General features: G+C 36.7%; 1 long non-coding RNA gene across 2 annotated transcripts in view; it reads right to left on the bottom strand.

Annotated features, from left to right (window-relative positions):
* Window positions 1–693: 693 nt before the first annotated feature.
* The window catches only part of LOC100688762, a 51865-nt gene continuing 26249 nt past the window's right edge, over window positions 694–26309 (bottom strand). Inside the window, exons 4-5 of one of the 2 annotated variants that reach the window (XR_005378461.1) lie at window positions 5225–5429; window positions 694–895 (exon numbers count right to left, since the gene is read on the bottom strand). This is a non-coding gene — a long non-coding RNA (uncharacterized LOC100688762). The remainder of the gene's footprint in view (window positions 896–5224; window positions 5430–26309) is intronic. The other variant, XR_005378462.1, reaches the window with a different exon arrangement.

Raw genomic sequence — 26309 nt, forward strand, 5'->3', positions numbered from 1 at the left:
ATGTGGAGTCTGGTCAGTATATGTCCAAACAGGAAAGGAAAAATGGAAGAACAAATGACATCTTCCAATAAAATTAAGAGGATTATCAAGTTTTTCTTGATTCTGTCATCTATTTTTTTTTAATTCACTGTGTAGGTCTTTCAAGGGATTTATTTCAAATAATATATATAAGCAAACATAAAGCTAACCTAGTATGCTTTGAAGTAAGTTGAAGTAAGTTGAGTAAGTCGAGTTTGAGTAAGTTCTCTGAGTAAACATGAATTAAAATCTTTGCCAGAGATAAAGAATCAAGATGAGCCAATTTGTCTTTCGGTTTGGAAGTTAAGAAGCTGCTATCTCCCGTGGATATCACTGAGTTTCAGCTTTGCTGCATAGAACGGGAGCTTCCACAGAGTTACTGTGACCTCTAAAGGACCCTGGTCCCCACAGGACCCAGAACTTGGGTCGGGCAGCAAAGAGCGGCAACCACGAATAAAAAAAAAAAAAATTAAATTAAAAAAAAAAAAAACTTTAAAACACAATGAAGAGAAGAAGAAGGAAGAAAATCGTTAAACACAGAAACCATCTGTGCCTCTGCTCCATGCAGGCTTATTTTTCCAATACCTCACATACCTCAAATACTTCAGTACGACTCCTACATTTGAGAAGAAGAAAAGAAAAATAACAAAACTCAATATTTTATTAAGCAGATTATCTTTATTGACATGAAAAATTGGATACTTATTTAAAAAAAAAACAAATATAACTTTTGTTTGTTTTTGGAAGCTCCCTGTGTCTGCTTCTTTGGCCAGACGGGTATCTTTCCCACATCATTCTCCTGAGCTGAGCGTGGGTGTGCGTCCACCCTCAGGTAGTTTGGTGGGCTTTGCTATGCTGTGTATGTCATGGGCTAAGACTGCAAAAGGAAAAGAGTTAAAAGAAGCAAAATTGCTAGTAGACTATTTTTTTTATAAATAATTTTACAGCACATGTACATTACAGTGCCAACAAGAGGTTGTAAATATATTTGTCAGGTAGCTTTTTCTCTCTTTAAAAACAATTCCTGCATCTGTAAATGCTTTCTTTGTGAGTATATTCTTATTAATTAAAAAAAATCACTAGGCCTAAATTTTTCCATTGTTGTAGGGTTTGGAGTTAAAAACATGAGTGGTTCCTGATAGCTCAAACTTACCTGACAGACTATCATATTTTTATATGAACTCTTTCACCAACACTAATCAGAATGCCACTGTAGAAGCATTGAATAGATTTTGGTAATTATGAGCTAATTTCATGGGATGCGAGGTTTTGTGATACTTTCACAATATGTTTTCACACCCTTATCCTTAATTAAAGTCAATTTGTCTAAAAAATTATATTTGGAAACATTTGGTTCTACCTAAGTAGATGCTTGTGTTGTGTAAACAATCATGACCTACATTCAAAAATAATCCTTGACCTTCTTTTGCAATTAACCAGACAAATAAACAAAATAAACATTGCCAATACACTTGGAAATTTCTATATATCCGGAAGCAAATGGAGGTAAGAGATCATATGTTTCAAGTTTAGTTCTACAAATTTGGAAGTTCTCATCTTTGAAATTGTCCTGTATTGCTTTGCTTAGAAATCCTTAGTCACTGCAGTGAACATAATATTGCTCTATTTATAAAGGAATCTTCACAAAGAGCAATGGTAGGAAAACATTATTGGGCCTGTTCAGTTGGAGTTCTTCCTCCTTGCCCCAGGAGAATATACAATATAATTCAACTATTTCTCATGTCATCTTTTACATGGGAAGATAATATTGATGATGAGAGATACCCACACTCTTATGTAGGTATTAGGATCTTCTCGGGTTTAGGGATGGTAGTTATCACTATTGCTGGTTTTTCTTTTTCTCTTTCATGAGCTATTTGAGGCCATAGATTCAAATGAGCCATTTGGTCTCTGGCTCCTAGGGAGCATTGATACACTGATTGTTCAAATTCAATAGTCATATCCCATGATTCGAAATTGTGGCTTCTGTGTGTCTTAATGGCTCTTTTTTTTTTCTAGGAAGTTTTCATGATCCAACTTATTAAAATTAAACTAAAAAAGTCAACAGACAAATTATTCCCACCCTTAAGCTAGAAGGAACATTTCTTCACCGCTGATTGAGTCATCACTGACAGGTTTGATATATAGATAGTAGCTCGGGTCTCAAAAATGTGTAGCTAAGACTTCAGGTAAACCCGTTTTTCATTAAAACAGCATAAGCCATTGATATTACTCAGCAAATCTGTGTTCTTTGAGGAATTCTGCAAATGTCAATTTTGAATGCTCAGTGTCCTTAAATCACAAATTATTTCATTCCCTTTGTTCAAATGTACGATACCTTCTCAAGGTTAACCTAAGTTATCTATATGTTCTTACCTACAACAATAAGAAAAGGTAAAGAAGAGTAGTGACTTCTGCCTCTCAGAGTGTTCAATTTTTATTTAATTAGCTTAGCCCCAAAAGCGATGATAACTTGAATGTGTGTTCCACTCATGGATGTCACTGTCCTTCAGCAGCAATAGCTATCTTGCATGAAAAGGTCATTGCCACATGTAAAAGAAATGCTCTGGTGATTCCTGGGTGGCTCAGCGGTTTAGTGCCTGCCTTTGACCCAGGGCATGATTCTGGAGTCCTGGGATCAAGTCCTACCTCAGGCTCCCTACATGGAGCCTGCTTCTCCCCCCGCCTGTGTCTCTGCCTCTTTTTCTCTCTCTCTATTTCTCTCTCTCTCTCTCTCATGAATAAATAAATAAAAGTCTTTTAAAAATAGAAAAGAAAAGAAAAGAAAGAAAGAAAAGAAAAAAGAAAAGAAAAGAAAAGAAAAAAGAAAAGAAAGAAAAGAAAAAAAAGAAAAAATAAATAAAAGAAAAGAAAAGAAAAAAGAAAAGAAAAGAAAAGAAAAGAAAAGAAAAGAAAAGAAAAGAAAAGAAAAGAAATGCTCCAACATCATAGGGCATGTGGAAGGAGTAGCAAGTGGCAGAGAGGTTGCAAGCACCTGAGTCATTGGTTATGACAGGATGCTGGACCTTTGATAAGTTTAGAATACCCTCAAGTGTATTGAGGTTCAAGTACCATTAACTCTTGGCAATATTCTCCTTCCTAATTCAAAGAACAAAGGATTACTAAAGCTCATAAAAAGGCTTCTCAAATTTCAAATAGCCCTAAAAAAACATTTAATGAGTTAAGAGTAATTGAATCAGAGACATATGGATTAAATTTTCCTTGAAATCACAAGGGTTTAATATTAAGGAAGAAGTCACTCAGCAGATCCCCCAAAGACTAGCCAAACCCATTTTTTAAGACCAACTAGTCATATTCTGTAACCCTTCATCTTCACCCATTTATCTTTGCCTAAAGAATTTTGTGGTTTGGGTGGTATTGCGTTGATTATAATTATTCCAATAGATAATACATCTGTCAATAAAAGAATTCAGTACATCTGCTGCTTATATATTCATGGTTTGATTCATTTACTTACTTAAATGTAATTTAACTGTGTAATAACCTCATCCATCTACAACTGTGGATTTCAACTGTTTAACTAATGTGAATTTTTTTTTTTTTTTTTTTTTGTAAACCCAAGCACATGCAGATCCACCATCTAGCAGGTTGAGGGGAAAGAGAAAAACATGGGCTCTAGTTTCCATCTGAGGTGGCTCCTCAGCACCTCTCCATAGAGGTGGAACACAATTTACAGGCCTTTGATCTAGCATATAGCCAATAATAGGGAAATATACAAAATAAAAGAGACAGGAGATTCCTAGGAAGCCAAATGGACATTACAGAGCCCATGGAACTATTAGAAAATTATCTGATTGTATTCATTATATTCTTACTTTACAGATAATTCTAGCAAGTGTTGAAAATTTGTCTACAGAATATTGACAGTAACAACTTGGGAGACCTAAAACTGTGGGAAAAATAGGAGGGAAAGGAGGAAAATGGAAAATTGAGACAATTTTCAAAAGGTTTAGTTAGGTTTAAGAGAAACAGCCTACTACTTAAGTAGACTCAGAGTATCAATGAACCAAATGCAACATAATAACTGGTATGCATAGTTGAGAACTCAAGTTATAAAGAAAACTTCATGCTTAGAAATACTCTAGAGCAGGAGAAAATAGTATTGCACCATTACTTTTTATTCAAGGCGTATAGAATGTACCAAAAAACTATGGTGAGTTTATAGGAAACACTAAATGTGCAATGATAAAATCTGTACTATTACTGTGGGTTTCCCCCACTCCTCAGCATTTGTGCAAATGTCTTCTAATGCTTAATTAATATAAAATTAACGGGGAGGACAAATCAGTAGGGACAAAACTACTTGGGTCTCTATGGTTTGGTGAGGCTGTAAGGACAAGTACTGTTGTGGACAGCATTCATTCCAATAATTGGATAATCCACAAACAATACATGGAGCTTGACCACATCTATGTTTTCAGACTCAGTGAATTCTTTTTGGAAATGTGGCAGCAATGTGTTAGGCGTAGTCCTAGCTGGAGGCAGATGTAAGAGTCAGAGTAACATAGAAAATGTGGATCCAGAAAGAAATACCAAATTCCCTTAGGAAAAAAAAAATGGGTTGTATTATCTTGGCACAGAACCAAGTCTAGGTGGAGCCTTCAAAGACCTGTGGAAATTACTAACAGTAACATTTTGACTTCTACAGATTAAGTCCCAGAATATAATAATATAGTTCATACTTTCCTTCCTAACTCTGTAAGATAGGATTATTGTTGTCAAAAAAACACACTAACATGATAGTTGGGATTTCTTTATATGCGTGTGTGAAAATGAGTTTCCCAGAGCTTAGATGAATATAACTTCCCTCTTTTGGAATATTAAAGTATTGCTCATGAATGTTACCAAAAAAGATCTCCATATTAGAAGTTCCAAGGTACTGAACATTCTGAAAATTATTCACCGAGAGTTTGACCTTTTACAACCACCTAAAACTGAACCCCCAATGAAAACTAGAAACCCAGCTGGGAAAAGGAAAATACCAATACAAGGACACAAATGTAAGTATAACCCAAAGGTGATACACTTGTCCAAAACTCATTTTGGAGCAGAAATGGGGCTATTCCCATGGATCTTAAGATTTTGTAAAATAACTGTTGCAAATTTAATGTCACTATCTCATTCTCTTAAAACCCTAACACCTATCAAAGAACCCTGCCAGTTTCCATCGGAGCACAAAACAGACCTCACTCTCCTTGAAGATAAGCCAAGATCTGGTCTTCTGACTTGAATGTCTGCATCAGCAATGCTGCCAAACGTCTTTGAGCCCTGGAACCTCCCACGGATGAGTCCTGATTTTTTTCTGGATAGTGCTCTTTAGTTCACTTCCATGGGAGAAAGCATATTCTGGAGATTGAAACAGGATGACCCTCTGTCCTTCAGAGAGCTCACTGTAAAAACAAACAAACAACAACAAAAACCACTACCAACAGCAAAAACATGTTATTTAGCTCCACTGTACCTTCAGTTTGTCAATAGTAGGAGAAAAACTGTGATTCTGATGTTTAAAAGAAAAAAATCAATTTGTGACTCATGCAATACCAAAAGAAGAATGTTTAAGGAAATAATTTTGAAGACACGATGTACTGATATGCTTACCTACCATGGGTAAGGTCTTGCAGAGTTAAAAGGAACATTTATTTCTTATTCTGTGATTTTTAATTTCAGCGAGATCTAGAGAAAAACACCAGATATTCACAGTAGGAAACTTTCACATGAGCTGCTAGCAGTTCGCTCTCCTATGGTCTAGTGTTATTATTGACTGGGGTTTGATTTTGTTTTTGTTTTTTCACACCCAACATGCTACTTCTTGGGGAGTAAAATGCCATACTACAAGAAAATTTTCAAATAAAAAAAAATGCATGTCCTTTCAGAAACCTCTGTTCAGTTCTGTCTTTATATAACAAAAAAATTCATGTTCTAATATGCTGAAAGCTCCAATAACTTTTTACAAGGAAACTTGAGGATAGTAGGCTGAAGTAGCACACTTGGCTACCATCAGAGTTAGTGCTGAATTGAAGAAGAGTACTTCCCTCCCCCCCCCCAAACATAGGCAGAGATGGAACAGACTGAAGGCAGCATAACTATCTGACTATTATGAATGCTCCAGTCTCTGGGTAGAAATATGCCCATTATGTATCCGTGCTCCATCTGCAGATTGTTTTGCAGCCTCTGCCCACATTGGAAAATCATTTAGCATCACTCAGAAAGAGAGCCAGAGCCGTGTGTGTGTGCATTTTTACTAAAGTAAAATGTGTACTCATATTTAAAAATAAAGTAATCTGAGCACTTAAAATTGAAAGCAAGAACGCCCTTCCTCCTGCCCACCCCACCCAGCACCACTCCTAAAGAGGCAATCGCTATTAACTTTGTTGGCAACTTCTGGCCATGACCTCCATTTCTTTAAAACTCTGCACTTTCTTCTCCTTCATTCTCAATTAATCTATGTATTGTATTATATTGATCTCTTTTACCCCTTACTTATTGACTTACTAGAGCATCAGATGAAGATTGAAGTTGCCTCAAGTTCCAAATAAGTCCTAGTTCTGTTTAGATTCCTTTCTCACTTACCTTTGTGCTGGCCCATTCATTTGCCCTTGCTAAGTCTCTCTGTGGTCCAGGTTCAGCAATCATCCATGCTTCTAATAACAGAGTGGAAACAATTCTGGGTGTCTAAGGTATAAGCAATTCAAAAGTGAAGCCTAGGTAGTGCATCTAGCCTCTTGCTTCCTGAATTGTAGAACAGTCCTGTCATAAATGGCTATTAGATTTATCCCACAGCTACCAACCTTTAGCAACTTTGCAAAAGGGATAAGTTATTTTGTAAATGGAGGAGTAACAGGCTTTACTGTGCTGCCAAGGGGCAGGGCAATGCTGTCTTCATCTGGGCCGCCGGGTGCCCAGCTGAGAGGCTGGGTATTTTACTAGGGACAAAAAGAAGAAGAAGTGCCAGGAAACAATAAGAAGCCTTGGAACCTTCCCTTTATCCTGAGTCACCTTTGACCATCCTGAGATGGTTCTTCGCATCAGAAAATTACTACTTCTGCTCTGCAAGAAGAACAATTGAAAGACCTTCACCAGTTCTGGGCTGTTGGACTTACTGAGCTAGTCACAAGTGAACTTCCTCTTCCCTAGAACGGCTATTTTTGAAAACAGTATCATGTACTCTCAGTCCCAAAAAGTTGTCTGTTGTTTAATCTTGAGTCACTTGAAACTAAATGATTCTGCCTTAATAATCTATGTCACTGTCCCCTTAACAAATATCAGTCCAACTATTTCCTTTCTAACACATCTTCGAGACAAAAATCTGCTACTCACGACTTGTATGGCCCTGGGCATGCCATTGCAACTCTCTGAACCTTGGTTTCTTCACTTAGAATATGATTGTTTTTCAATGTCCAAGAACAACACATAAAATTGGAGAACTATAGAATCTTAAATGTGGAAAAAAATCTCAAAAGTCTTAAAATTCCATCTCTTTCCAAATGCATAAATCCTTCCCCCATATCCCTGGAATATGTCAGTTAGTGCCTAAATTCCTCTAGGAATAGGGAATTGAAAACAATACTTCAAGTGTGGTCTGACCTGAGCAGAGAACAGTGGGATTATTAACACCCTTGATCTTGACACTGTTCTGTTTAAAAAACCAAAGTTTGCATTAGGTTCATATGTAATTTTTGGCTGCTACATATTTTTGGCTCATTTGGTACTTGTGGTTACAAAATTATGAGAATCACACACACACACACACACACACACATCCTTTCTGCTACATTCTGAATTTAATCTTTTTCCTTCAAATATAACTGTTGATTTTTGTTTTCTAAATTGTTGCTTTTGTTATTGTTTTCCTCTGATCAAATAAATAATTCAGGTTTGCTGTGAAAAAATCCAAAAGGTTTTCACAAATATGAAGTGAACATCAGTTATAATTCCAACCCAGAATGTACTTGTTATATTCTGACGAATATCACTTCATTTTTTTTCTCCTCTACATATATGGCTATCTACCTGCCAATGCACATGCACTCATACACACACACACACACACACACACTCATACACACACACACACCCCCCAAATGATGGTACTTGTGATTGCTTTGGGCTGACAAAAGCACATTTAAGTAAATTGATTTAAGTGATGGAAGTGGATAGTGGATAGTGAGCCTTTGTGGAACTAAGTCCAGAGGTAGGATGGTTTTCAGGGTTGATTGACTCAGTGGCTCAGTGATGCCATTGAGGATCTACCTGTGTCCTGTTTCTTCACTCTGTTTTCCATGGTATCAGCCTCACCAATGCTCTCCCTTTCTCTTATGATATCAGGATGGGTGCCAAACCATAACGGGAATAGATGTGCACATGACCACATCCAAGAAGAGGGACTGGGAGCCACTTCTGGAAGTTCTCTCAGGAGAGCAAAGACTGCCATCACTACAAGTTATCAGCAAACACATTCTCCCACTGCACTCTCCTGAGACGAATCACTGGTCCACATCCCAGTCAATAACTGTATCCAGGTGAGATAGTATTACACTGGTCAGTTTAGGCCTTAAGCAACCATGCCACTCCCAGAGCCTTCTAGGTGGAGTTAGCTTCTCTCAAATTCACAGACTTGAGTGAAGAAGGTCTAAATATCTGGATGAAATTTAGTAAAGGAAGTAAAATAGGTTGTGGTGAAGCCATTGCAATGTTCACTATACCCATCATATTGCATGATATCATATAATAATAATGTTATTATTCTATTATATATAATTATTAAATTACATGATATTATATATAAAAACCTTTTAGATAGGCAGGTAGGTAGGTAAATGGATGGATATATGAATGCATAGATAGAAAGATGGATAAATTAGGTATATATATATATATATATATATATATATATATATGTAAATAGGATCAAGTTAAACATGTCGTTTTGTAACCTGGTTTTCCATAACCATATTCCATGAACATTTTCTATGTCGATTCTCAGATTCTTACAACTTTTTAAATGGATAAATAATGTCCCAATATGGTCATGACTGATGATTTTAATTGGCCCTTATTACAGAACAATACTGTATTTTTAGTTCTTTCTAGCACATGTATAATGCTGAAATAACATGTTTGTACATGCATTCTGGCACAATCAGCTGCTTGTTTCCTTTGATAAATTTAGTTAAATATAGTTTCTGAGTAAACAGAGAGGAAAATATAAAATTTCAAGACATATGGCCAGATTCCCTTCCAAGAAGGCTATATGCACTTATTCTACTGCCAATATCATTTGTAACTGCCCATTTTGACACATATTTAACACAAATATATTGTTAATATATTTAATATGATCTTTACTCTATAAGTCTATTAGGGGAGTGGGAAATGATAACTACTCTGCATTTGTTTTCCAATTCTTTTGTTACTAGTGGGATTGAACATTTGAATACATATGGTTGTCTCTTTTTTCTTTGGCTTATTTTTCTATTGAAGCACTCATTTTATATAAGTGAGTAAATACTTGGTAAATGTTTAACTTCTGCTATATTTGCTGCATATTAATTATTCCTTATTTGTCCTTCAACTTTATTTATAGTGTTCTTGCCATATGAAGTTAAAACATTGCAATGTAATAAATCTGTTGCTGCTTTCACATAGGTGGGGGGAATTTTAAGTCTAAAACATGTTCAAATACTTTTGAACGTCTCCATAGTGGTTCCTAATATATTTATCTAAATGATTTAAAATGTCATCTATGAATTTCAAAACACTGACAAAGTTTTAAAAAAAATGCTGGGTACCTGGGAGTGGGGAAGATTCCTATCTTAAAATATACATCAGAAAAATTTGGAAAAAAATCAAACATTTAAAAGTAAATAAATAAGTAAACTGAAAGAAACATGGAACATGTTTTTATAATCTTAAATATTTTTAAATATGCTATAAAACCCCAGAGCCCAAGAAGAACAGACTGATAGACTCATAAATATATTTAATGATTTTTAAATAAGCACAAACCCTCCCTCCAATGAGGTTTACCCAAGGTACAATTATTGCTAATTGAAAAAAAAAAAGCCCTATGTCAAAAACCAATAATAAAGTAGGAAAAATATTTGTAACTCATATCACAAGGACTAAGTCCCTTTACCACATGAAGACTCATCCAAGTCCATAAGGAAAATATATGTGTAAAATACAAACACTTCTTAAAAATCACAAAATATGCATAACCTCAGCCATATTAAGAGAAATTCATACTAATAACACAAGACACCATTTTTAACCTATCATATTAAAAAATTCAAAAAGTTTGCTACATTACAATTTTGGCAGGGTATGGGGTAGAAGGAGGTTGAGTTGATTGTTAGGAATATAAATCACTAGAGAGAAGAATTTGGCAAAATGTATTAGGAACCGGCGATGCCCAGGATTTATTCTACAGCTGTGTATTCTACAGAGAGAAACTGTATGTATGAGAAAGCCACCATCATGCCTACAGTTTGTGGATAGACAATCCACATAGACTCTCTCAAACAAGTATATAATTTTGTTTTTGATTACCCAAGATGTTCTCAGGCTAAACAAACATGCTGAGTGAAATCAATCAGAGGAGGACAATCATCATATGGTTTCGCTCATACATGGAATATAAGAAATAGTGAAAGGGATTATAAGGGAAAGGAGGGAAACTGAGTAGGAAAAATTAGAGAGGAAGACAAACCATGAGAGACTCCTAACTCTGGGAAACAAAAAGTTGCAGAAGGAGAGGTGGCTGAGGGGATGGGGTAACTGGGTGACAGGCACTGAGGAGGGCACTTGACGGGATGAGCAAAGGGTGTTATACTATACGTTGGCAAATTGAATTTATTTTTTTAAATATTTTATTTATTTATTCATAAGAGACACACACAGAGAGAGGCAGAGACATAGGCAGGCTCCATGCAGGGAGCCCGATGTGGGACTTGATCCTGGGTCTCCAGGATCAAGCCCTGGGGCAAAGGGAGCGCTAAACCACTGAACCACCCGGGCTGCCCCAAATTGAATTTAAATAAAAAAGTAATAAAAATAAACAAAAATCATGTTGGCATGTGGGAATATTCATGCATCCTCACCTTTGTGGATTTATAAACCGCTAGGTGGTGGTGGGTAGAACACAGGTTTTGGAGTCAAAAGATGAACTATACTAGAACAGACAAGAACTCGTGATTTTGCATTAAACTTTGGATTGGGAGTAAAGAATAAGAGTCAGAAGCCAAAGACTATTTTTATAAGAGGTTTTGTGAGATTCTGAACAGAAGGAGATCTGCCATGAGGCATGAGTAATAAACCCTAGAAGAGGGTCACAGGGGCCATGCCACCTCTGCTCCGAGGCTGTACCATTGGTGCCTTGATACATTTGGCTCTTGGATGTCACAAGGCCTGAAGGGCATCATCAGTGGTGGCACTCATGAAGCTCCAATGGAAACTGGTGTGGGAGAGGGTAAACATGGCAGACACCACATGGTGACCATACCAACAGACTGGTCTGTGACCTTAACACTGGCCTTTGGAGAGTTCAAAAATTGTTGGAGACCAGAAGAACAGAACTATGTCAGAGGTTCAGAAAGCTTCTATGAGAAAATTTTAAGTTGTTTTGTTACACAGGATGATGAGGTCTGATTATTGTCTGTTCACTTTGATTTTATAAAAAAGCCCAGAGGTGGTGGCAGAGCAAAATATCAATCTTCACAGACTACTTCATTTATTCCACAAGCATGCGCTGACCATCTGTTCTGGCTGGGCACCACAGAATGGGCAGACTTACCCTCTACCCTCAAGAAGCTCATGGTAGTGGGAGAAAAGAGTGGTTAAATAAATATTACAGGACAAAATAATGTTAGCCTTAATTTTGCTAAGGGAGCCCAGAGAGGAAGCGAAGAAATGTACAAGTTTTCAGAGATGAAGTGAAACTTAGGTTGAGTAAACCAAAAGGCAAAGACCGGCATCCTCAGGCAAAAGCAACATGCTGGACCAAGACAGGGAGATGTGGTAAAACGTGGGATTTTCTGGGAACAGCTAGTTGTTCAGTGTTGCTGAAATTGAAGATGTACAGAAGTAGCCATTGAATGGAAGATTCGCTGAATCTCTGGGGCCAGTGGGTTTGAGCCAGAGAGTGATGGGCACTGTGAAGCATTGGTTTAAGGTAATGAGAGTCATAGAAAATATGTTTTGCTTAAACTAGAGGGGCGATAACATCAGATGTCAGATTTAGGAAAATTTCTGCTGCAGTGCAAGGGATGAGACCAGTTTTACCTTGGTCCAGGATGAGGTAATGACGTTGTGTGTTGCAGTGACAACAATTTGCAAAATCATTACTGAGGGATGTTTGTCAGGTGTGTTAATGTTACTCCCTGCTCATCTTTCCAAAGGAATATGGAAAAGATTTAACAAACAACCTTCCCATTATCTCTAAATTGGATCTGCCTCCTGCTATTTAGACTGAATTTTTGTGGCCCCCTGACCTCCAATTCATATGTTGAAATCCTAACGAATGTGTGATGGTGCTAAGAAATGGGGCCTTTGGGTGGTGATTGTGTCATGCAAGTGGTGCCCTCATGAACGGGTGCCCTACAACCCTATGGAATAGATGCTATGATTTTCCTATTTTACAGACTGGAAAAGCAGAAGCATGGAGAAGTGTAGTAACATAATCCAGATCACACAAGGTGTTAACTCAAAGCAAGTCAATTGGGCTTCAGAGTCCCTGTTTTTAACCACCACATGAAGACCCTTCCTAGTATGTCACCCCACGCAGAAGGGAAACCTCTCAGTCTCTCACCTTCCTCAGATCAATCTTCTTCACAGCCACTGAAGGAAGCATGGCACAACCCAAAGCTAATCAGCCCTTTCCACTACTTCCTTTCTTCTGTAACTATCTCCCTCAGTATAATATCCTAGTCTAGCACGACTAGGAGGCATTCATGATCTGATATTTCTGAGTTTATCTCTTAGTCCTGCTCTCCCCTTCCTTCCCCAACACCCTTGCCCAAGCCCCACATGCTTCCTACCCCCTACTGTGTATATGCTGCTCTTTTTGCTGGGAAGGCTGTTCCTCTTTCCTTCTTGCTTTCCACCCTCATTCTCTATAACCTCCATTGCCAGTGGACTGCTCTGTTGCAACCTGTACCCTGAGTCATTTCCTGTGAAAGCCTGCTTTCGACCACCCTTGTAAGAGTAGGGAATGTTTGCCCTATACACTAAACAGTGCATGCACACCTGTTGCGGCATTTATCATTAGCGTGCATTCATCACATTCCCAAACTCTCCCTATAGAGTACAGTAGATGATTAGCAAGTGATCCTCAAATGAATACATGAGTGGAGAGAAAGGATTGGCCTGACTGAAGTATCAGATTTGTATTTATTCACTTGGCTATCAATACCTCTCTTATTATGGTTACTTTCTTCTTCTTCTTTTCAATAAGTAACATTTTTTTTAAAAATCACCTTGAATCTATCTTTAATGGTATATCATATTTAGGAATCCTGCTGAGGACTGGGGGATACAGGGCCTGGGGGTGGGACATCTGGTCACACAGCCATGGAACAGTGACCGGCTGCCATTCATTATGGAAGATCTGTAATATTTCACAATGCTGCACCCGTGCATGTGGCCCAGTGCTGGTTACCTGGGCCCAGCACTCTGTTCTCACCAGTGACAGTGACTCACATCCACAGTGGTTTCTTGTGGGAGGCTGCACACCCCCGCCAGGGAGAGAGGATAGCATTATTTCCAGGAGTATGTGGAGGAAGTATGAGAAAGCACTCTGGATGATTCTAATTTCTCTCTGCCAAAGCCCATGTACCCCCAACCCTCCAGAGTTCGGTAATAATGACTGGCTTCCCAAGCAATTATCCCTTGAATATGGACACTTGCCTTCCAGGCCCTGTGGATCTGTCCAGCATCCTGAAAAGTGCCTGGGTCTACTTGGGAAAAAGAGACCATCATAACAGGCCTCAGTACTGCTTAGAAACAGAGAGTACAGGAATCAGGCCCGATGAGGTTAATTTGCCAGAACAAAAATGAAACTTTATGTCAAAGGGTGAACTCAGGCAGGAGCTGGCACACGCAACGCAGCTGGAGGCTGGATAGGAGGTCCACAGGGTAAAATCAGACGGTGTTGCTGGCATTGCACCCGGCTGGATGCCTCTTCTGGAGAGGAGGAAGCCGGTGATTCATTCCCTGCAGCTGCTCCTTGACCTTGGCTAACCTTCAGGCTGGTTCAGTGGGCAGAGACCCTGACTCAGAGAGGTTCCATTTTCGGGTTCAGCCTTGGGTTGCCGCAGCTTGTATAGATGGTGGTGTTGGTACTTGAGAGGAGCAACCTAAAATTTTCTAAATGTTCATTGTTTGTCTAAGTGTGGACAAAAGATGATATGTCTCTCTTACTTTTGCTGTATTTTTATGACTATAAATATGTCGTCACTGTGTACTCATACAGAGCAAAGGGTGCTTTAAAAATAAGTCTCACTTAAAAAGATCATTCTTTCTTTTGTAAGTGTATATATATTTGATTCTAGATGGAAAGTAATTTCTGTGTAATCATTACAGTAACCAGCCATCCTAGGTCTTGAGGACTTATTCAGTCCTCTTCTGACTCTTTGCCTCTTCTGAATATCCACTTCTCTTGCCAGAGTTTAAGGACCTGTCAGACAGGGGTACCACTGTTCCTCTTGCCTCTCACAAAAAGAAAAATGGGCCCTTGTAGAGAGGAGAACTTTTTTTTAAATTTTTATTTATTTAGTTCAGAGAGAGAAAGAGAGCATAAGCAGGGGGCAAGGGCAGCGGGAGAAGCAGACTCCCCACCAAGCCGGGAGCCTGATGCAGGGCTCGATCCCAGGAGTCTGGGATCATGACCTGAGTTGAAGGCAGATGCTTAACCAACTAAGCCACCCAGGTGCCCTGAGAGAAGAGCTTTTACTATCCTTTTCTCTTGCCACCTAAAACATCCTGTCCTTCTCAGCTTTGTGATGGAGGGGACACCACAGAGTCAACTGGAAAGGAACCATACATTTATATCCCTTTTTAAATAAATATTTTATTTAAGGGCAGTTACAGATTTACAAAAGTAGTTGCAAAGATATAAAATGTTCCCATATATCCCATCCTCACTTTCCCTTATTGTTAACATCTTCTATTATTATGTTCTATTTGTTGCAATCAATGAGCCAATGCTAATACATTATTAATAAACTCTAATTAACCAATAGTAAATTATTAATGAATAAAGCCCTTACCTTATTCAGATTTTCTTAATTTTTTTTTACCCGATGTCCTTTTTCTGCTCCAGAATTCCACTCAGGAAACCATATTACATTTAGTGCGCATGTCTTAGGCTCCTCTGGCCTGTGACAATTTCTCAGGCTTGCTTTGTTTTTGATGACCTTGACAGTTTTGAGGAGTACTGGTCAAGTACTTTGTAGAATGCCTCTCAATTTGTGTTTTTATGATGATTTTCTCATGGTGAGACTGACATTCTGGGTTTTTGGAGGAAGACCACAGAGGTAAAGAGCCCTTCTATTCCCATCATCTCAATGATGCATGTGTGGTATCAACATGATTCATCACTACTGATGTTGATTTTAACACCTGGTAGAGGTCATGTTTGTCAAATTTCTCCCCTGCAGGTACTTTCCCCAGCCCCTTCTCACTGTACTTCCTGGAGTGATGTCACCACGCACAACCTACGCTTAAGGGGTGAGGCAGAGTGCTTGCATAAATTATATGAAACTACTCAGGACAGATTTATCTCTTCTCTTCCACTTATTTGTTTATTCAATCAATCATTAATCCATATCGCTATCTACTCTAAAATTTGAATTACAGTATAATACTGTGTTTTTAGTTGCTAAAATTGCCCCTGATTTGGTCGTTGGAGGCCTTTCAGTTGGATTCTGTCTCTTTTGGACATACGTCCATCACTGGCAGGGGAACTTTTGTTTTGTTTTTATTTTAAGCAATTCTTTACTTACACCACAAGATACCCCTGGCTTACCTTCAATATTTCCTGCCTCAGCCATAGAGAATCGGCTATTTCCACAAAGGACTCAGGTTCCTTTGATGGGAAAATGGTATTAGAAGCCAGGATCTGGGCACTAGGTGTGCTCATTGCTACTGGGGTATCGTTGCTTCTATCCCCTTTTAGCTGACAGAGCAAAGAAAATATACTTAGATACATACATTTTCAGAGTTACTTTTTATTACTTTTTCCATTGTATGTCCTTAAGAGCTATCATATTTCCTCTATCCTACAGGGAATGATATGGCAGTAAAAAGCATGTGGGCCAATGAACTGATAACTGTAAAATATTTCTACTACTCAGAACCCACACCTGACTTTGCAAAGAAAACTACAGAGGCATTTAAACTGGTTCTCAGTAGTTTCATGAATTGAAACAGTTAAGATTTTGCTCAATTGACATGTCTTCAAGGAGGATTTGCCTTATGAACTTTTTGTCCTAACTTTTAAACTGGATTGTCTGGTGACTTCCATGGATCTCCATGCAAATGGCAGCTATATTCTACTGATATCTTCTTTTTTTAAAATTTTTATTTATTTATGATAGTCACACACAGAGAGAGAGAGAGAGAGAGAGGCAGAGACACAGGCAGAGGGAGAAGCAGGCTCCATGCACCGGGAGCCCGACGGGTCTCCAGGATCACGCCCTGGGCCAAAGGCAGGCGCCAAACCTCTGCACCACCCAGGGATCCCTACTGATCTCTTCTTATGTTTGCTTTATAATACATGGAAGGCAGACTTTAAGCATATGTCCTGTTTTCTAAAATGCCTGACACATTGTAATTCAGCAATAGACATCCGATAAATAAGTAAATGAACAAGTGAGCCAATAATCTGCTGCCCTGTTATATCTAAGTGATGGTATGTCATTAATAGAGTACTCTGGCACATGGTACTTAAAATATAGCTATAACTTATAAATACCTTCAGAAACTTATTCACCACAGTCTTAGGAGGATGGGAGTGGTCCCAAACTAGGGTTTCTCAGCCGTAGAGCTAGTTCACTTATGGGCATTTGAGAAAACAGAGGAGCTGGCCTGTCATAGGTAATGCGTTGGGGTCAGATCAGTGCCATGCTTCTGACTCCTCCTGCGGCCAACCATTCATGGTACAGGAGTGCCAATGAAAGGAGCATCATGGCCTTTTCATTCTGCCCCTCTGCGTCTTCCTCCAGAACTGCTCCTGTGTCAGAGTGACTGATGGCATATGCAGTCATGTCATGTTTTGCTATCAAACTCTTTGATTCAAATGGCAAATATCAATATTCATATTACATTTTTTATGTACCAGAATTGTTTTGTAATATGATTTTACTTTAAAGTGAAGTGGAATCTGTTGTTTCCCAATTTTAAAAATTACCTTAGGTAATGCACCCTTCACGGATGCTCACAGTTCCACTAGGCAGCCTCATGGCTTGTGCTCTGAGACCCTGGGATGGATTCCTGTCCTCCCCTGCTGGCCCCATCACTTACCATTGCTTTATTTTCTATTTCAAGGAGAAAAACCAATTGTGTACATGCAGGATACTAACACAAGTATGCATTTATTCAAAGGTGCAGTCATAGCACCTTGATGCCCCGAGATTCCCTGCCTGACTGTGGTACCTAAAAATGGCCCACATTGCCTTCCTGTCTCACTGGAGAGCTGGGCTGCAGGTTGTGTTTTGCCTCCGTCTTCTGTCCTCCCAATACCCCATCTGAAGCCTGCTCAAGCCTAGGTTTGCAGCTGCAGTTTTTATCCACAATGCTCTCCCTGGAAATACTTGTCTTTGTTGTGACTGAGATATTTAGATCTTTCCCTCAGTACTGTCCTCACTTGATTGACTGATGAGCCTGCGAGTTATTTTGAATCTGGGTTATTTCTATTTCCGGTGTAAGATGGTAGAGGCTGCATAATTGCTTACCCCATTCTTTTACTTACTTTGATAACCTAAATTAAGTGAGTAAGCTGTTTCGTTGTAGAGGCTGTATTTTTTTTTTTTTTTCAGAAATATTGATGGTCAGAACCCAACACTGGGCGTTTCCCCTTCGTATTAAATTACACTGCTTGGAGGCATAACATGTCAACATCTTGGTGTCTGGTGCTCTCAGGGGAATCTTTTTTAGGATTCTTTTTCTGGAGGACAAAAAAAAAAAAAAAAAACACTGCCTCAAGGTCCTTTAGTAAATCATTCTGTAAGTGGCCCACAAAAGATGAAGGGATGTGACCTGGCAATAAAGATATTATCTGGAGAGGTTTAAATTAATGACTACATTCCAGGTGCTGAGTTGGTTTTCCCAATGACTAGATTTTGATAAATTGAGTTATTCACACTGCACAGAAATTTAATTTGATGACATCTTAAGGTTAAACTGTAAGGAGGCAGAATGACAGGACAGTCTAGAGAAAAATAACTGCCCACACAGGAAAGGAAGCCCTAGGTTAGCTCGGTCTCCTTCATGCAGTGTGCCCATGAGGTGAAAATTATTAATATTGTCCTTGTTTTTTAATGTAAACATTAACTTTAAATAGTTTTATGGTCTTTTATGAAATGAGATATTTTAAAATTGTAAAAATGAATAAAAATTAACTGGACAAGGAAGTAACTTAGGATGATTAATGTAAGTGTTTAGACTAAGAACATGAGTGTTAAAGTTTCCAGAGTTACAAAATTGCCAGATGAATGATTATTTAAAAGCAACATTGTCCTAGTAAACAAATGTAAAACCAGGCAAATACTAGATTTTATTATTGAAGCATAATATACATTTGTAAAGACAAAGCAAAGCAAAGGATTTTATAAAAATATACTGATGCATTCCATTTATCAAAAGTTATACTATGAAAGGATTCTTTTTTTAAGATTTTATTTATTTATTAATGAGAGCCACACACAGAGAGAGGCAGAGACACAGATAGGCTCCCCACAGGGAGCCTGATGTGGGACTTGATCCCAGGACCTTGGGATCACGGCCTGAGCCAAAGGCAGACACTCAAGCACTGAGCCACCCAGGTGTCCCACTATGAAGGGATTCTATGTGAAAGGAGAAATTACCAAACTACTAACATGTAGTTAGGACTTAATTAAAAATATCTGTGTACTTAGTTTCAAAAATTTTCTCTCAACCTATGTATTATCACTGTTATTAAATTGCCCACATACTAAGTGTATGAAGCATATTTGGTAAAATTATTCATTATTTTTTTAAAGATTCTATTTATTCGTGAGAGATAGAGAGAGAGAGAGGCAGAGACACAGGCAGAGGGAGAAGCAGGCTCCACGCAGGGAGCTCAATGTGAACTTGATCCCGGGACTCCAGGATCACGACCTGAGCTGAAGGCAGATGCTTAACTGCTGAGCCACCTAGGTGTTCCTATGCATTAAATTTTTAAGTGCAAATATAATTGATTACGTTTGCCTTTGGTGTGGTAAATTTTCAGTGCACATCAACTATTCATATTTGCCTATGAGTAGCAAAATATTAAGTCAACAGGTAATGAAAAATTCACTTAAGCCTGGCAACTAGCTCTGTGATAATTTATGCCAGGCTCTGTGTATTAGTAACAGGGAAAAGAAGCATGATATGTCATCATTTTATCTTTGAACTTCCTCCTTCAAAAGATATAAGAAGCTAAACTATTTTTTAAAGATTTTATTTATTTATTCATGATAGACACACACACACAGAGGCAGAGACACAGGCAGAGGGAGAAGCAGGCCACATGCAGGAAGCCCAACGTGGGACTCAATCTCGGGACTTGGGGATCATGTCCTGAGCCAAAGGCAGACGCTCAACTGCTGAGCCACACAGATTCCCATAAACTATTTTTTAAATAAACTTTTTATTTTAGCTTTCAGTTCACAAAAAGAATTGCAAAGCTAATACAGAGGGTTCCTATGCACCTCACACACAGTTTCCCGTATTGTTAACCTATTGCTAATATCAGACATACTATAATATGTTTGGCACAAGTAATGAAACAATACTCACCCATATTCACTAACGAAAGTCATACTTTATTCAGATTTCCTTAGTTTTTCCTATTTTTTTTCTTTTCTAAAATCTCACCCAGGTTTCTATATTAATATTTAGTTATCTTGATTCTAGATTCTGACAGTTTCTCAGACATTTCTTGGTCTTGATTTCATTGACAGTTTAAGGGAGTATTGGTCAAGTATTTTGTAGGATGTCCCTCTAATGCAAAACATCTGATATTTTTCTTATAATTAGACCCAGGTCATGTGTTTTGGAGAGGAAGGCCACAGAGGTGAAGTGCCTCCCATATTATCATATCAAGAGTGTATACTATCAGTATGACTTATTACTATAGATGACCTTGATCACTTTTGTCAAGTTTCTTTCCATTGTAAGGTTACTCTTTTTTTCCCATTTCAAAAGTGTACCCTTTCACTCTTTGGAAAATTGTCACCCTTCGAAGCCCAAGAACAAGATCAAGTCAGAAGTAGGAGAAACCTTACAAGACTGCAAGCCAGTTGGGAGTCAGCTTAATCTCTAATTGAGTTAGGTAAAAATAATCATCCCCTACTCAAACTATGTTGCAGAGAAAAGAGTGAATATTCTCTGAAGAAAAAAAAAATCATCAGGAGACTAAAAGTTTTAACACATTATTTTGTATTCAATAAAATATTTTCTAGAAAATCTGAGAAAGGGAGCCATGTGACCGAATATAAGAGAAAACTTAAACAAAAGAAATAGACCTAGTGATTCAGAAGGTGATAAGACAAATAACAACAGCAGCAGCAGCAGCAGCAGCATCTGTAGAGATAAATATTAAGAATGTTCCCAAAGTCATTAATGACATCAACTTATAGATTCAAGAAGTGGAGGGAATGTAAACAGAATAAATAAAAGGAAGATACACTAAGGCAGGTCTCAGTAAAGTACTGAAAACCAAAGAAGACAGAGTAGAAAAACTTTTAAAACAGCCAAAATAAAGACACAATTTCTTCAAAGAAGCAAACAATAAACTACAATAAGACTTTCCTTTCAGTATTTAAAAACTGCCAGTATCCTTAAGTGTTGAAATAAAATGACTTCTAAAGTTGGATTCTACATCCAACAAAAAAATCTTTCAAAATAGAGGCAAAATAAAGACATTTTTCAGAGAAACAAAAATGGAGAGTATAGACCTGTATCAAATACTAAAATGATTTTTTAGGAGGAAGACAAATGTCCCTGAATGGAAACATGGAGATAGAAAAAATAATGAGTAATCAAGTATATTGATTATATTGTGGATAAGTATAAACATCTACCCTTAAAAATGATAAAATAATAATGTTTTATGTTGTTTAAAAAAATAGAAGTTAAAATACAAAATAATAATGTGAAAAGGTCTGAGGAAGGTAAAGGTATTAAATTCTACCAGCTGATAAAAAGAGAGGTCAAACAGGAAAATGAAAAGTAAAATGACGTGAACCCAAATATACCAGTAATTAGATACAGGTGAATGGGCTAAGTCTGACAATTTAAAGTCCAAGATTTTTAGAACGGATAAGAAAAAACAAAAGCTAACTTGTATATTTGCTTATTGAATAATCACCATAATAGAAGCACACAGCAGTTTGAAAGTAAAGGAGAAAGGATGTACTGCATAACCATCAACTAAAGGAAGACTCGTGCTGATACAATATCAGGCGAAGCAGATTTAAAGAAAAAAAAGTATTAAGAGAGCATAAATACAGACATTTTATTATGATTAACAGTAAAATGTAATTATATATATCCATGTATAAATTAATATTTTAAGTATATAAAATATAAATCATACACAAAATAATAAGTGATATAAATTAAATGAAATACAAAATAAATATGAAGTATGGATAGATTGAAATGTAAGGAAATAGGCAAAAAACCACACTGGGAGAGTTTCACACACTTCTGTCAATTAGTGACAGACTAAAAAGACTAGACAACATTAATAAGCTTAGTCTGATGTTATTCGTAGAAAATACAACTAACAGCAATGGAATAAAGCTTCTTTCAACAGCACATGTATTACCAAAATTGATCATATGCTGAATCACAAAGCAAATATTAATGTTTCACAAGATTAAAATAATTCAAAGTATGCTCTCTCCTCACATTGTAACTAAGGCAGGAATTAATAATAAAATAAAAAATATAATAACTCCACTACTTAGAGAGTAAGGAAGAAACTTTCCAAAGGCTTTTATGTCACGATAGAATTCAAATTGGAAGTTAAATCTTACTTTCCACTGATGACATAATATCAAAATATGTGGGATACAGATAAAGCAGTACCTACCAACAGGGAAATATAGAGTTGTGCAGGAATATAGTATAAAAGAGGAAAATCAATAATTTAAAGTTCCCATTTGAAGAACTTAGAGAATGTTAAATCATTTCCAAAGTAAAAGGAAAGAAATAATATAACTCAGAGAAGAAATCAATCAAGTGAAAAACAAATGTATAATGGAGAAAATCAGCACTGCCAAATAATGGCTTTATAAATGAATGATAAAATAGTGAAAGTTATCGGTTAATAAAAGAGGGAAAAGACAAAGAAATAATTTCCAGGAGTAAGAAAGAAGACATCCCTATAGATTCTATAAATATTTAAAAGACTATAAAAACATTTTAGAGAAAATGGACAAATTCCTTTAAAAGTACAACCAATCAAAAAGGTTCAAGAAGAAATTTTAAAAATCTGAATATTCCTAGAAAAACTGAATCAATGATGAAATGGAAAAAGGAAAAACAACTCCTGGAACAGAAAGTTTTACTAGTGACTCCTCTCATTTTTTTTTTAAGGACCAATGTCAGTCTTACTCAAATTCTTTGAGAAAATTGAAAATAATACTTATAAATGTATTTTAAAGGCTAGCTTGATCTTGATACAAAACTCCAAAACAGAAACATAAGAAAAGAGAATTATAGGCCAACACACTCTTGAAAATGGAAGTGAAAACCTTAAAATGTCAGCAAAACAAATTCAGCAATATTAAGAAAAGGAAAATCCATTGCAACCATAGTAGAGTTTATACCAGAAGAGCAAAACTGTTTATACACTGGGTTAATCATTGTAATTCACCATCTTATCAGAGAACAAAGTGAAAATCACCAGATAATCCCAGTATTGACTGAATAACACATTTGATGGAATTTAATAGATGCACTCCACAAAAGCTTTTAACAAACTAAGATTAGAAGGAAATTTCTTAGATTTAATAAAGAATACCTAATACAACAACAACAAAACAACAATAAAAGCACTACATTAAATGGTGAATTTCAAATGGTGAAGAATTCCAAATAGTGAAGAAAGCTTTCTTCCTGAAAATAAGAACAAGACAAGGATTTCACTTGCTACCACTTCTATTTATCATGTTACAGGACATATGATGTAATAGGGAAAATTATTTAAAAAAGGTTTAAAAGGAAGTATAAAAACACATTATTCAGAGTTAAGATGGTTGTATATATTTAGACTCCCTCAAAAATCTCTAGATAAAATATTAAAATTGGTAAGGGAGTCAGCAAAGTCACAGGACGAAAGGCAAAAAAAAAATCAATGGTATTTATATGTATTAGGAACAAACAGAAAATGAAATTTTAAAATATTGGTTAGTATAAAAAGAATTATTAGAAATAATCTAATAAAAGATGTACAGGAATTGTACTGAAAATAAGAAAACATTACTAAGAGTGCTTTTAAAAGACCTAAAAATATGTGGAAAGATATACCACATTTATGAATGTGAAGGTTCATTATTGTGAGGATGTTAATTCTTTTCGAATTGGTATATAGATTTAATACAATTCCCATCTGTATCTCAGCAGATTTTTGTGAAAATTTGCAAACTAATGTTAAGTTAGCTGTACATGCAAAAGCAAAGGATAGTCAAGGCAGTTTTGAGAAAGAAAAAGAAAGCTGAAGGATTTACATGGTTAAAATGAAAGAAAAAACAAGAGAATACCAAGTGTTGGCAAGGATTTAAGTAACAGTAACTCATCATACTTCATACTCTGCTTGGCAAGAGTGTACATTGTTAAGATCTCTTTGGAAAACTGATGGCATCTGCTCGGTCTGAACATAGGTATACCTCATGACCCACAAATTTCAGTTCTACAATATGTTCTGTGTGATCAAGAATGGAGAGACATGCAGATGTTCATTAAAAGGTACTTAGGAATTCATCCTGGCACTATGCACAACAAATCCGACCTGGAGTCCCAATGCCCATGAATATTAGATTGAACAAATAAACTGTGGTATATTCATGAGATGAAATATACAGGAATAAGCATGAACAAACCATCATTACACATAAAGCCATGTTTGGATTGCAAAATATAATGTCAAAAATATATAATTATATATATATATATATAATTAAATTTCTACAAAGCTATAAAACAGGTAAAATTAATGTATCATGTTATAAATCATGATAGTGGTTATTTTGGGGGTAGCAAGAGGGGTGGAACATTAGGAGTAATTGTGGTATGAGTAATGTCTGATATATTTCTTGAGCTGAGAGTTGGTACCTTAAAATGTCCCTTTCCTAAGTTTAATCAAGCTCTACACCTCCTCCCTAAAAATTTTGCTTAAAAAATTTCAAATGGGCAAGGGGATGAGAAATCCAGCTTACTGTGAAAGATTATTTTGAATTGAAATATAGTGAAAAGCAGAGACATCATATGTGAATGCAATTAGAAGCACCTTTCTCCTTGACCAAGTCTGTCTCCATCCAGCTGTAATAAATGTTTCAGTAGCAGACGTTGACCATAATAAGTACTTTTGCAGGCTCAAAGCCAAACCCAGATAAGCCTCAGTAGGACTTTGTCCAATTTCTTAATTTAAAAATGCAGTATTCATTTTAAAGGCCAATTTTAGCCATCCTGTTAAATCTTTGTTGCACCAGGCTGTTCTATTCAACTTCCCCAATGTTTACTAATCCCTGAAAATAATTGAAAGCAATTTTACAGAAGCATGAAATGAGTTTTCATGGATTTTCATCTATACAAAGTGGGCTCCAAAATTATATTTGATCCTGAGTAGATTACCTACTTATGTTTTTTCAACTTCTCCTATTTCCTTATTGCAACTTTACTAAGTCTCACATGTTGTTCCCCCAAAAGATTTTTAAGAAGTAATTGCTAAGCAAATAACATAAGCGAGATTATACAATTTTCTATCAATTGTCAAGTAAAAAGTATACCATGATGCCTATTCTGAAAAATTCTTTCCACTTTTGATCATCCATTATCTACAGCATGCCGTTAACTTTTATAACACTAAAGTTATTTTCATTTTATAAGTAATATATTCTTTGTGTCAATTCATTTTATTTATTTTTTTGCGTGTCAATTAATTTTATATGGGAATATATACACACATATCCATACATGCATACACATTTGTTAGTAATGCTCCCTTCCTCTGTTCCTAATCCCACTGGGTCTTTCTAGCAGGTGACTGACTATACTATATTATTTATGAAATGATTTATCTTTGCAGACCCAGTATCTTCAAATCCCAGAGCATCATTTGATCATACCATTTTCTATTTCTTACATGAGAAAGAAATCTCTAAAAAGGATGAATTTTCTATTTTCACTTGCTTCATCATGGTAGTAGTAACAGGTAACATATATTGTGCCGCCACTGGGACAGTTTACTAAGCACTTTACAAAGACCAAATCACTTTATCATCCTAACATTCTATGTGTCAGGTATCTGCTACCTCCAATGTAGAAATTCATTCAGGGAGAGGAAAATAGATACCTAGAGCCACCATTATTAACTGGCAGATGTGAATTTTGAATTAGTGAAATCTGATTCCAAACTTTCTATTAACTCATGTCTCCATAAGTGGGATTCTTACCTTGAATGTGTGATTTCCACATTTGACTATAACAGAGAGTGAGTAAGGAATTCAGGTAGTCATATGGATATGGCACCCTTGACTCACTTGGTACAACCGCTTATCTCAAAGTTACAAAAGTACCAGCATATCTCCCAATGTTTACCAGTTGATTGCAATTTGGAAAAGCTACCTCAAGAACTCATGAGTTGTATTTTATTATGATTAAGTAAGAAAATCAGCTGTGAGATTTTAGTGAATCTGGCCAATAGCCTCTGTGATAATTATGGAAGATATTCCTAGTTATCACAAATATTTCCACTCTCCTCACCTCACCCCGCTCGACCACTTCTGGCAAATGGTGTTTCCCAATACCCCTGATGCTGGGGG

This window comes from Canis lupus, chromosome 25 (assembly GCF_011100685.1).
Source record: "Canis lupus familiaris isolate Mischka breed German Shepherd chromosome 25, alternate assembly UU_Cfam_GSD_1.0, whole genome shotgun sequence".
Lineage (NCBI taxonomy): Eukaryota > Metazoa > Chordata > Mammalia > Carnivora > Canidae > Canis > Canis lupus.